This window comes from Bombus vosnesenskii, unplaced genomic scaffold, assembly GCF_011952255.1.
Source record: "Bombus vosnesenskii isolate JDL3184/JDL3185 unplaced genomic scaffold, Bvos_JDL3184-5_v1.1 scf7180000013293, whole genome shotgun sequence".
Taxonomy (NCBI): Eukaryota; Metazoa; Arthropoda; class Insecta; order Hymenoptera; family Apidae; genus Bombus; species Bombus vosnesenskii.
Window position 1 is genome coordinate 4291722 of NW_022882944.1, and position 10064 is coordinate 4301785.

Genomic DNA, 10064 nt, shown 5'->3' on the forward strand with positions numbered 1-10064 from the left:
GGTGCGGTTGATGGAAATATTGGCATTGGTTTCGGTTCTATTGTTCGTGACTGCACGCTTCGAATGTTTGAAGTTATGCGTCGAAGATTGTTTCAAGCTGTTTAGTATTAATTTTCCTTTGTTTCGGAGTTCTTACGGAAGGATTTAACATTAATTTAACTCGATTAATTTTGGAAGGAAAATCATGGTATATGTAACTTTTGTTTTTATGTGAAAAAGATAGATCTTTATCGTCTTTTTAGTGAGCGCTATTTATTATTCGTGTTTGTGATCTAAACTACATTTTTAGGTAATAAATAAAATATGAAAATCTTACAAACATCGTATCTTCGGTGAATATTTATTCATTGCACACAAAGATATCTTTATGATATAGGACAGGCAGCAATACGGTGTTACTATATAATTTTAGTTTTGCCCACGAGAAATTCGTTTTCGTGCGATTCGCGAGAATCGATCTTAGAAAATGTTTCTGTCAGGCACAAGCCGCCGTATAAACCTGCAGCCGTTGATCGGTAAATTCATCTCCAGTTCCTTTCATTGAAACACAGAAAGTGTTCCACACGAGGGAAATGGATTTCTTGTTCGGTCGTGTGTCGCCATGGGAACTGGAACGTGTTTTACAGACTTTTATTTTGATCTCGATGGAGACCGTATGTAAGCTATGTAATTTTCGTGGCAGACGATGAACATAATTTCTGAAACCTCCGAAATACAGACTTTTGCAAACTTTCTTATTTCCTAAAAAGACAGGTAATCCCAATAAAAAATTGTTCATTAGAAATTTCTCTTGTACCATTTGCGTTATACCTTTTGCGTATTAAATTTGCATATTATGTGTATATTTTTTACATTTGCATATCACATCTGCGAGCTGGTATTCCGTCGTTCTAAGAGCAAAAATGAAAGAAAAATTACGCTCTTGATTTGTTTATATGTTTCTTTATATATAATTCTACTATCTACGTTTTTGAAAATTATAAAACTGGACAATTATATCGCTGCTTTTATACTTATAGAAACTGTATCGGTTAAACTGTACGTGCTCAGCTATTCTATTAGCCGAATACATCGATCGCGTGAATATCTTCCTGTATTTTACTTCTGGCCATGTATCTCAACGCTTATCAAAGCTTTCGAGAGTTCTAAATTTCGGATCATGTTCAAAGCGATTCGAATTTGCCGCCACATAAAATACAGTACAGGTTCGAAGCGATTCGAAGTGTTTCAGGTAGAGAGCAAGGTAGAGAGAAGATATCTTTCGATTATACTCCGATCATAATTCTCGACGACGATCACCTTCACCTTTTTCAGACATTTCTAGACATTGGTCGTATATCGATTGCAGCAACGAGGTAGAACGCATCTGTACACAGGGTCGTTCGAGTCTGGCATGATTTAACTGCGGAACAAAGTGACGATTTCGCAGGTGGTTTGAGTCGTTTGTAAGCGTCGCGCGTGTCTAATGGTCCCTGTACGTGTAATTACGTTGACAGCCCACGGCAGCGACGAATTGTACGACCGATGTGTGGCGTACGGTGTGCGTCGTCCTAGGGATAGGAACGCTCGCTTCGATCGGTGTCCTGTTTGCCTACTCGATGACGCATTGCCACGAGATCCTCTGACCTTTCCGATTCCAGCTCACGCGTTCCGCTCGACGATCTTCCAAGAGAAATTGCAATGTCAAACTACGTGTACCAAACAGGTTTAGTTTAGGATAGGAGTTTAAAGACTTACCTATATACATAGATCCCTTAAGGTGAAGATATCCAGGGTCTTGCAGTCTTCCTTAGTATTAAGTACTTGCTGTTAACACACACTTGGAAACCTGATTTCGATATAACGCGGAACGAGTTAACCATGTTACAAAAGGCCTGTCTGTAGCAGAATTAGTTGGTATCAGTCGAGTGTTAGCTATTAGTTAATATCGGAGAAAAATCGAAGCGATAGGTGTAAAAAGTTTATTTATCGCAATTTGTAATATAATTTTTTTCACAAGAATCGATAGCGTCTGTTTTATATATAAACGTACACGTGTATCCAGAAAACACACGTGTGTGGCATAGTTAGAATAATCTCGTAGAACTTTTTTCCTATAAATTAGAGGGAACGTAAGGATCACACAGGGGGGTAAACACTCGTGTCTAGTTGCCGGTTCGGTGGTATGTTCCGTATGTATGTAACTATACATTGACCAGCTCTAGAATTCCACAGGGACGGAGGTCGCATCTGCGAATACGCACGTACAAGCACTTATGCGTGTTTGTACGTAAATGAAGCTATAAGCGACGATAACGTTAAATTCACCGACGCTTCTGCAACATCTGAAACACGGGAAATATCGGCTTGATTAATGGCGCATTCGTAAATGCTTCGAACGTGTTCCGCCCGAGTTTCGATTCTAAAAGTCACGCACCGTTATGCGTGTATTTTGATGCTTGCGCAGGAAATGTCAAACACGCTGGAAATATTAAAATAGCCTGGAAACGCGGTAAAATATGTTTGCGGTAAAGTATGTGATTAAAGTTACAAATGTAGCCTCGTTTTTGGGTTATTAACGCTTATACAAATTTATTACCGAAGCATGCAAATTTTATATCCTTTTACCATTTTCCTTTCTTTTTTTTCTTTCTTTTTTTGGCGACATTTAAAATTCGTCTCAAAATTGGACGTCGCCACCGTTGTATTGTCACCAGAAAAATATGTCCACCGCTGAGGGTTAACAGCTAAAAGCATTCTCTACCTAAGCCCAATTTTTTTCGCAGAAAGTATGAATTTGCAGAAATACGCACAGTCTACTGGCAATAAAAATCTACTGGCAAATATTCGAATCGAAAGCAACCCCTTAACAATCTGTGGACGCGTGGCCGTCGAGTCGAACGAGGCTTCGATTACGCGAGACAGCCAGGGTGCCGTTCAATTTCGGTGACGTTACGTCAGTCGACATTCCGCACGGTTTGCTGACTCGCGAACGGCCGCGCGCTCACCCGCGCGTGCATTTCCGTGTAAACGGTACACGCTCGAAAGTATCGTCTCTCTCTCCGTGAGTTTCGAGTTGTTTCCACGCGCGCACGGTGAAATCAAGCCTCAGCCAGCCCCCTGGCTGGATTTACGCTCGGCCCGCTCGTCTCCGCCGCATACTTCTCGACGTTATGGCAAAATTGCCTGGCACGTGTGAACGAACAGGCGTACGCGCCGAATGCGTGTGAATCGTGGCAAGAATCCCTGTGAATAAATGTGAGCGTCAATGTTCGCGTGGCCAGCCCCTTTGGCTGCTTGTCTCTCTGTAAAAAATACGAAACACGCTGCAGGGAAATAGCAATTTGTCGAAGAAAGAGATGCAGAAGGGCGATCTGGTTGGCGATGGTAATGTGTTTTTCCAGAAAGAAAGCCTCGGTGTTCGGGGTCATAAGAATTTTGATGGATTTTTATTGTCGCGGTTTATTCAGAATTATAGTCGTCGGGTTTTCGGAATTATAGTCAGAACTATACAAGTTTTTTTTTCGATTTGATGTTGTTTTTTGGAAGGAGCTAAGCGTACGCTATTTTCACGTAGATCGAGAAACGATAGATGTATCGGTGGGATTTTATTGCCGGACTTTGTTTAGAGATTTACTTGGTATTCAGATTATTTATCTTGGATTATTTTTGGAAGGATTTCAATGTCTGCTATTTTAATAGAAGAATTGTTTATATTTGATTTGTAGAATCTTCGAATTAGTGAATTATCCGTAATTTACTACTGTTTACTTTTACTTACTTTTTTCAACATAATTCACAATTTCACGATTTTTGTTTAGCATAAAGTGGCAATAGGAATCATTCACATGTCAGTCACTTTCAGCTAATATACTTTGTAAAAACGCGATCATCCTCGATCATTTCGTACCCGATGTACGCGACACTGTGCTTTTTGTAAGTTACTGATTAATTAAACTTGTTAAGTTTAAATATATTTATTTTCTATGAGTCTATTGATTTGACGAGTCTATTATTTCTATGAGTCCTAAATATATTTATCTTCTATTGAGTCTATGTTACAGTCAACCGGAAAAATGTATTGCTACTATCAGTAACTAACAAAAGACAATTTTTTATCATAGAGCAAAGAAAGATTTCGATCATAGAAGACTCGGATTGTCTTCAATTACAATTTCCATCGATAAGATACTGAAAATCTCGCACAAAGACTTTAAATGAACGTGGGTAGACGAACATTAGACGAAATTTCAGTACGCAGATTCGGTTGTACACTTGGTGGATGGCGGAAAATCGGAGTAGACGTTTTGCTACGTGAGCACGAAACTCGCATGCATGATCCCTGGGGCATGTCAGCCCGATCGGACAAGAATGTCAGGTGGTCACGTCACGGACCACCGGCTGTCCATCAATCCTGTCCATGGGGTACATGGGGGTCCCCGTCTCATTTCGATTACGTCGGCATACTGGTTGGATTTCACGTGTAAACTACGACTTACTCCCTTCGGTATTATCTCCCTCTCTCACTAACTTCTCGTCTTATGACCCCGTCATGGGTGATAATAGAGTTCTGAAACGCTGAAGGCATTTCTGGCCACGTACATTCTATAAATGTTCGTTCTGCTGTCCGTTGAATGTAAAAAATGGGCTATTTTTGTCCCTCGATCATGGGTAGCGCGAACGATTCTTTTAATTTATCCTCAAATTCCATTGATTTTTCTTTCGTCTTTTTGTTTTTGTAATTATCGAGTTTTAAAATTGATCGACAGAGCCGGTTGTAAACAGCGCGAGGGTTTTGAAGTTTAAAATTTTGAAGTAAAAATTTCGCCTATTTTGTTATGGAAAATACGATATGTGGTGGAATATTGGGTACAGTAGAATGTTAATTATAAGTATGTACATCGCGAGATATTTGTTGTCTACGCGTGCTAAAGAAGTTTGAATTTAGTAGAGTCTGAATCTACTAAGTAGTACAAACGAAGTATGAACATAGTTTCATTCTAACACTCTCTCTCTCTTTCTCTTTTTACAATACTATACTCTATATACTAGTAGATATATTAAAATGAAATATAATCAGGAAATTGTAAAAAACCCAATCATGAACTTACGTATATTAATCGCGATTCAATAAATTCGTATAGTATATTATACTGAAATTCAGATCACTGTTACTTCGATCGCACCTTGAAATTTTATCAAAAACGTTTTCCTTATATTTTCCCCTACTTTCCACTAAAATGTTTCTCGATGTTGTTGCCTGTAGTTCGTTGATGTTTCCAAATTTCTTTTATTAATACCATCGATCGATACTGTTACAGTGATTTTACGTAGATTTTTGGCTTCGAGTGGTAGGAATAATAATATTCGATAAAATATTGGAAAAATCGTGACTAAAATTTAGTTGCTTACTGCATAGAATAAAAAATCGAAAGTTCAACAGACTCGAGACGAAGAAAGAAAAAAAAGGTGAGATGATGTAGGTTCGAACGAGGGGGAACAAGTTTCAATATCGATACGTCGGATTGGCTGATGCCCGGCGGCGCGCGCGTCGTGTCGACGATGAAGATCAGAGAGTAGCGAGACGCGTGTTTTCAAAGCGTGCAAAGGATCGGGTGAAATTGGGCGAGATATTATTGAACACGCTCGCTAGCCAGGTGGAAAGGCGGAAAGACTGCGTTCCGGTGATGTACGATCACGACTGCGTGCATCGAAGTAACGTAACTGGCGTGCATAAAGAATTTAGTTGCAGCATCTTTACTGGATGAAAGAGCTGATGTCTGTGAACAGCTCGTTCACGGTGCGCGAAGGAACTCTTTACCAAGGAGCACAATTTTTCGATATATTTCGTTGACGATATCTCGTATTTTGAGGATACATGAAAATATCGATGAATGTATCGTATTAGAATAACGAACAACGTCGATCGAATGAATATTTATATGAAATTGTCTGGAAAATTCACAGCGAAAGTTAAGGAAGATTTAACGAGAATTGGATCTTTTTTCGTCTAATAATTTCACGAGTATTTTCTCGAAAAACCACTTTTTTCTTTTTTCGTTGATGATGAATCAAGTATAATAGCTTTTACAGGATTGTAAAAATATTTAATTTTTCGCTCTTTCGAGAAGTTTTGTTAAGACTATAATAAACTATAACGAGACTATTTTTATCCATAGAACAGTGTAACAAAATTGATGCAAAAGTAACGAACTGAGAAGAAAATCTTCTCAGTTCCTAAATGATAATGCAAAAACGAGCAAAAACCATCACTCGGTCAAAAATTACCCTCGAATCGGGCCAAATAATTCCACCTTGCCTCAATTATCACTTACACAATCTCCGAGTTCCATCGCGGCCAATTAGCATTCCGGGTGTGGAGGAAAAAAGCGTCGCTTCCGGAAAGAGAGCCGAGAGAGAAGCAAGCGCAAGGGTTAAATCAATTCGCACGATTCCCCGGCAACAATAAAATTCGTCGCGGTGTCGAATTTTAAAATTCAATTGCTGGTCGGGGCGCGGCGTGTAAAAAGCGTCGAGCGAAGACGAAGGAAAGAAGAAGGAAAAGAAAGGAAGAAAAATTGTAAAAGATGAGAATAACGAAAGAGGAAGAGGATCAAGAGGACGAGCGGTGACAGAGCGCGGGAAAGCACCGAGATTTCGCCGGAAATATTTCCCGCCATTGGCATGCGGCCCGCGATTATTCGTATATTTCGAAAGACCGGTACAAATTGTTCCCGCTTCCGGCCCTAGCCGCGTATCCCTGTCTCCGCGACCGTTTAAAATTCCACGCGCGACCCTGCCCACCGCGATCCAGGATTTTGATTCTCGCCGTTCGACGCCGCTTAGCGCAAACCAATACGATCTTGCGCGCGTTCACGCTCATATTCTTCTTTTTGTTGGAGAATGTGTGCGCCAACGACGTCTCTACAGAGCCGCGTGTACGATCATCGTTCGCCCGCTTGCTTCCCTTTTCCTTCTTCGGTGTGTACTTACGTGATCGAATACGTAAGCAGCCGGCTTTCTCCTTCTTTTACCGCGAATTCCACGATTCGCTTCCACGCCACTCTACCCACCCTTTCGAACTCGCCTACCTGCTTCGATCCGCTCGATGGAAATCCAGATAGAATTCGAGTTATTTGCTGGGATATTTTAGTTGCGTCGGGGGGGCGAGGGGTAACGTCTCGATCCGCCGCCTCCCTCTACAGCTCCACTCGGCTTCCTCGGCACGACGTCGTCGTTTCCTTCTCGATTGGATTTCTGAGAAGCTTCTTCTTGGAGTACGCGTGACGCTAATAACGATGTCTGGCGAGATCGCCGAGGAGAGGATGATACGTTAATAGACGCGTTTTTGCGTTTGTTTGGTCGACGGACGATGGGGTTGCGTGACGAAGCTCTCGCAGATGAGAATAAAGAAGGAACGATACAGGGAAGATGCTTTAAATTGAACTTTAACTTCGTGATGGTCGATGATATTTCTTAGCGTGCAACTGGGCATTCTTTCAAGTTCTAGAATTGTTTACAGTTTCGGAATTTTGTATTTGTTCTATAGTTTTATGTATTTCATTCTTTCGAAGTCTGTAGCGGAGATAGGTGGAATAAGATGACGTAAAATTAGAAGAGTGTCGTATCTCTGACGTCAAGTACAAAGGACGTTATTTTCTACTGTATTCGTGGGTAATAAATTTTAATAATTGCATAATCTCATAGTTCTTTGAACACGGAACCAACTACTGGCTAATTGCAAGAATCGACATAAGTATAATTCGACCATCTTTCGCGAAACGTAGCTCGCGTACGTTGCAAGAGCGCCGAGGGAAAATAATTGAAGGTAATTCATAAAATTGTCCCTCCGTTCAAAGGATAAATACACACGGTCCACGGGCGACTCGCCGAGTCGTTTAATTAAGTCTTCGCGGTGGAACAAGCTTAACGAATGTAAAAGACAGGGTAAATTCGTTCTGCCGTGAACCGCCACGCGGCAGTACGTCTTCCTCGCGAGAGATGTAATTTAATCGCACGATTAAAGCTCCGTGGGAGAAAGAGAGGTCTATAAAAGTGGTGGAGGCGTGGCAAGGGGTTGTGAACGTGAGGGGGTGGAAACGAGAGACGCGTCCCGACAGATAGAAATGGGACAACACCGGACGATTCTTTTGCGACGCGTATTTAAGACGTTTAAGCGTAAAAGCGCGCAGCGCAGCCATTTTTCCTCGGCGAGATAGCGAATACTAGCGTCGTCGTTCTTCACCGTGAACGCATTCGAAACTAAGTCGGCAATCGTAGTTCGTTTCTTTTTTTGAATTTATTTTAATGGTTTTAATGATTTCTTTGGCGATTTCTTCTTTGTGAATTTTTGCTCCTTTTCTACGTGCTTTGCTTGTGTTATTTACGAAGCTTCTCTCAGTGATTCTCATTTATTTACTTCCGATTTTTCTTAAACTCATATAAATATCTTCAATATTTGGCTTGTACGTGTATACGTATCTTGTTAGTTAAAATTCCCTTTATCTTGCCACTGTAACTGGAGATTCAAGTTATTCATGAATTTATTATCATAATTATCGAATATTAAATAACATCTCCATATTGTTCTACCGTTGCTATTCTCTTATCGTTCGCTAAAAAATTTGCATCGTTGAAGCTTTCAAAAAGTTGTCCATCCTCATTTCCCTTTATTATTGTAATTTTTAGTAGCGTAACAAGTATGCCGAAAAATGTGCAAATCTCGAACAAATTTCACCGCAAGTATCCCTACCCTTACAAATTCTTCTCTATCGTCGAACCATCAACGCCAACTTTCATTTTTCGCAAATTATTCGGAGAGTTCCATCTGAAGAATTAAATCTTTTACTTTTCACCACAAAGCCTCTGCATATTATATACGGTAAACCTGCACAAACTTTCGCAATTCACAATCTTCGCAAACACCAGCGAACACTCGATACATCGTATGATCGATACGCGAAGCACGTTAATTCCGTATACTTTTTATCGGTTTTAACGAGATCTCGGTTATGATAATGATAATGAGACGATAATCGATAGCCACTCGAGCTCGAGCCGCATTATCGTTCCGTTATCGGTTCAGGTATTTCGCGGTCGGATAATTGAGTTTTTCGCGACGAGTTACGACGACGTTAAAGGCGTGAAAGCCCGCCAAGCTGAGACGTAACACGGGAACGTCGATGGCCTGTTGCGTGTCTATCACTATGAAAGCGGTCATTCGCCACGTACGAGACGCTAGTTTGCGCCACGGTAAAACTGTACCCTGCTAGAGCGGACGTGTTGCCGTGCTCGCGAAATTATGGCGCAGCCCGTTTCATGTTGCAAAAGTGTTCTTGTATAGCGGCCACGACGGCAACTCGTTTCGAAACTGCGCTTTAGCGCCGACGAATATATCTGATACGGGTTTTCGTGGTCGTTGCGCCATGATCGTTGATACTGACGAGCGAAATCGAGGTTAATGGTTTGCTTAAGTGTAATATTTTGGAATTTGATAGCGATGCTCGTGGTATACTATGGTTTAGGAAACGTTGACGCGGTAATACTTGGTTAATTGTAAGCAAAACGGATGCTTTGTTTATTCGAAGTATTATAAATGTTAATATAGTATAACGACGAGAAACAAAATGTGATGTTCTAGATTGTGTTACAGATAAAAAGTAATGCTTCGTATTAGTGTGTTTCAGTGACTTTTCAATGCAAACACTCGATTGATTGGTAGATTCTTTCTTTTGTTATATAAGTACCATACGTAGATAAAATATTCTACTGTCATTTTACAACAACGAAATTCCATTACTTTAAGAAATTGTTTGTCAGAAATACCGTTTGAAAATTATTAAATATATGATCTATAGATTAATATTATTGGAAAAACGAAGTAGTTTGACATCTATTGTTTGTTGGTTCGATAGTGAGCACACTTTTAACGACACGGTAGAATATAAGAACGCGAAATTCTACTTAAGCAGTCGATTATCGTATAAATATTATACGAGCGTGTCGCATCGAGTAAGATTAGAGCAAAGTACCAGAGAAAACGAGCAATTTGTAGCGAGCGTCTGAATAAAGGTTGATGCTGGTTA

General features: G+C 40.4%; 1 long non-coding RNA gene across 1 annotated transcript; it reads right to left on the reverse strand.

Annotated features, from left to right (window-relative positions):
- Nucleotides 1-1321: 1321 nt before the first annotated feature.
- On the reverse strand, nt 1322-8772 carry LOC117232911. Its single transcript, XR_004493224.1, has 3 exons — nt 8732-8772; nt 1738-2324; nt 1322-1662 (listed from the first exon to the last, which is right to left on the reverse strand). It is a non-coding gene; the product is annotated as an uncharacterized LOC117232911 (long non-coding RNA).
- Between the last annotated feature and the right edge of the window lie 1292 nt (nt 8773-10064).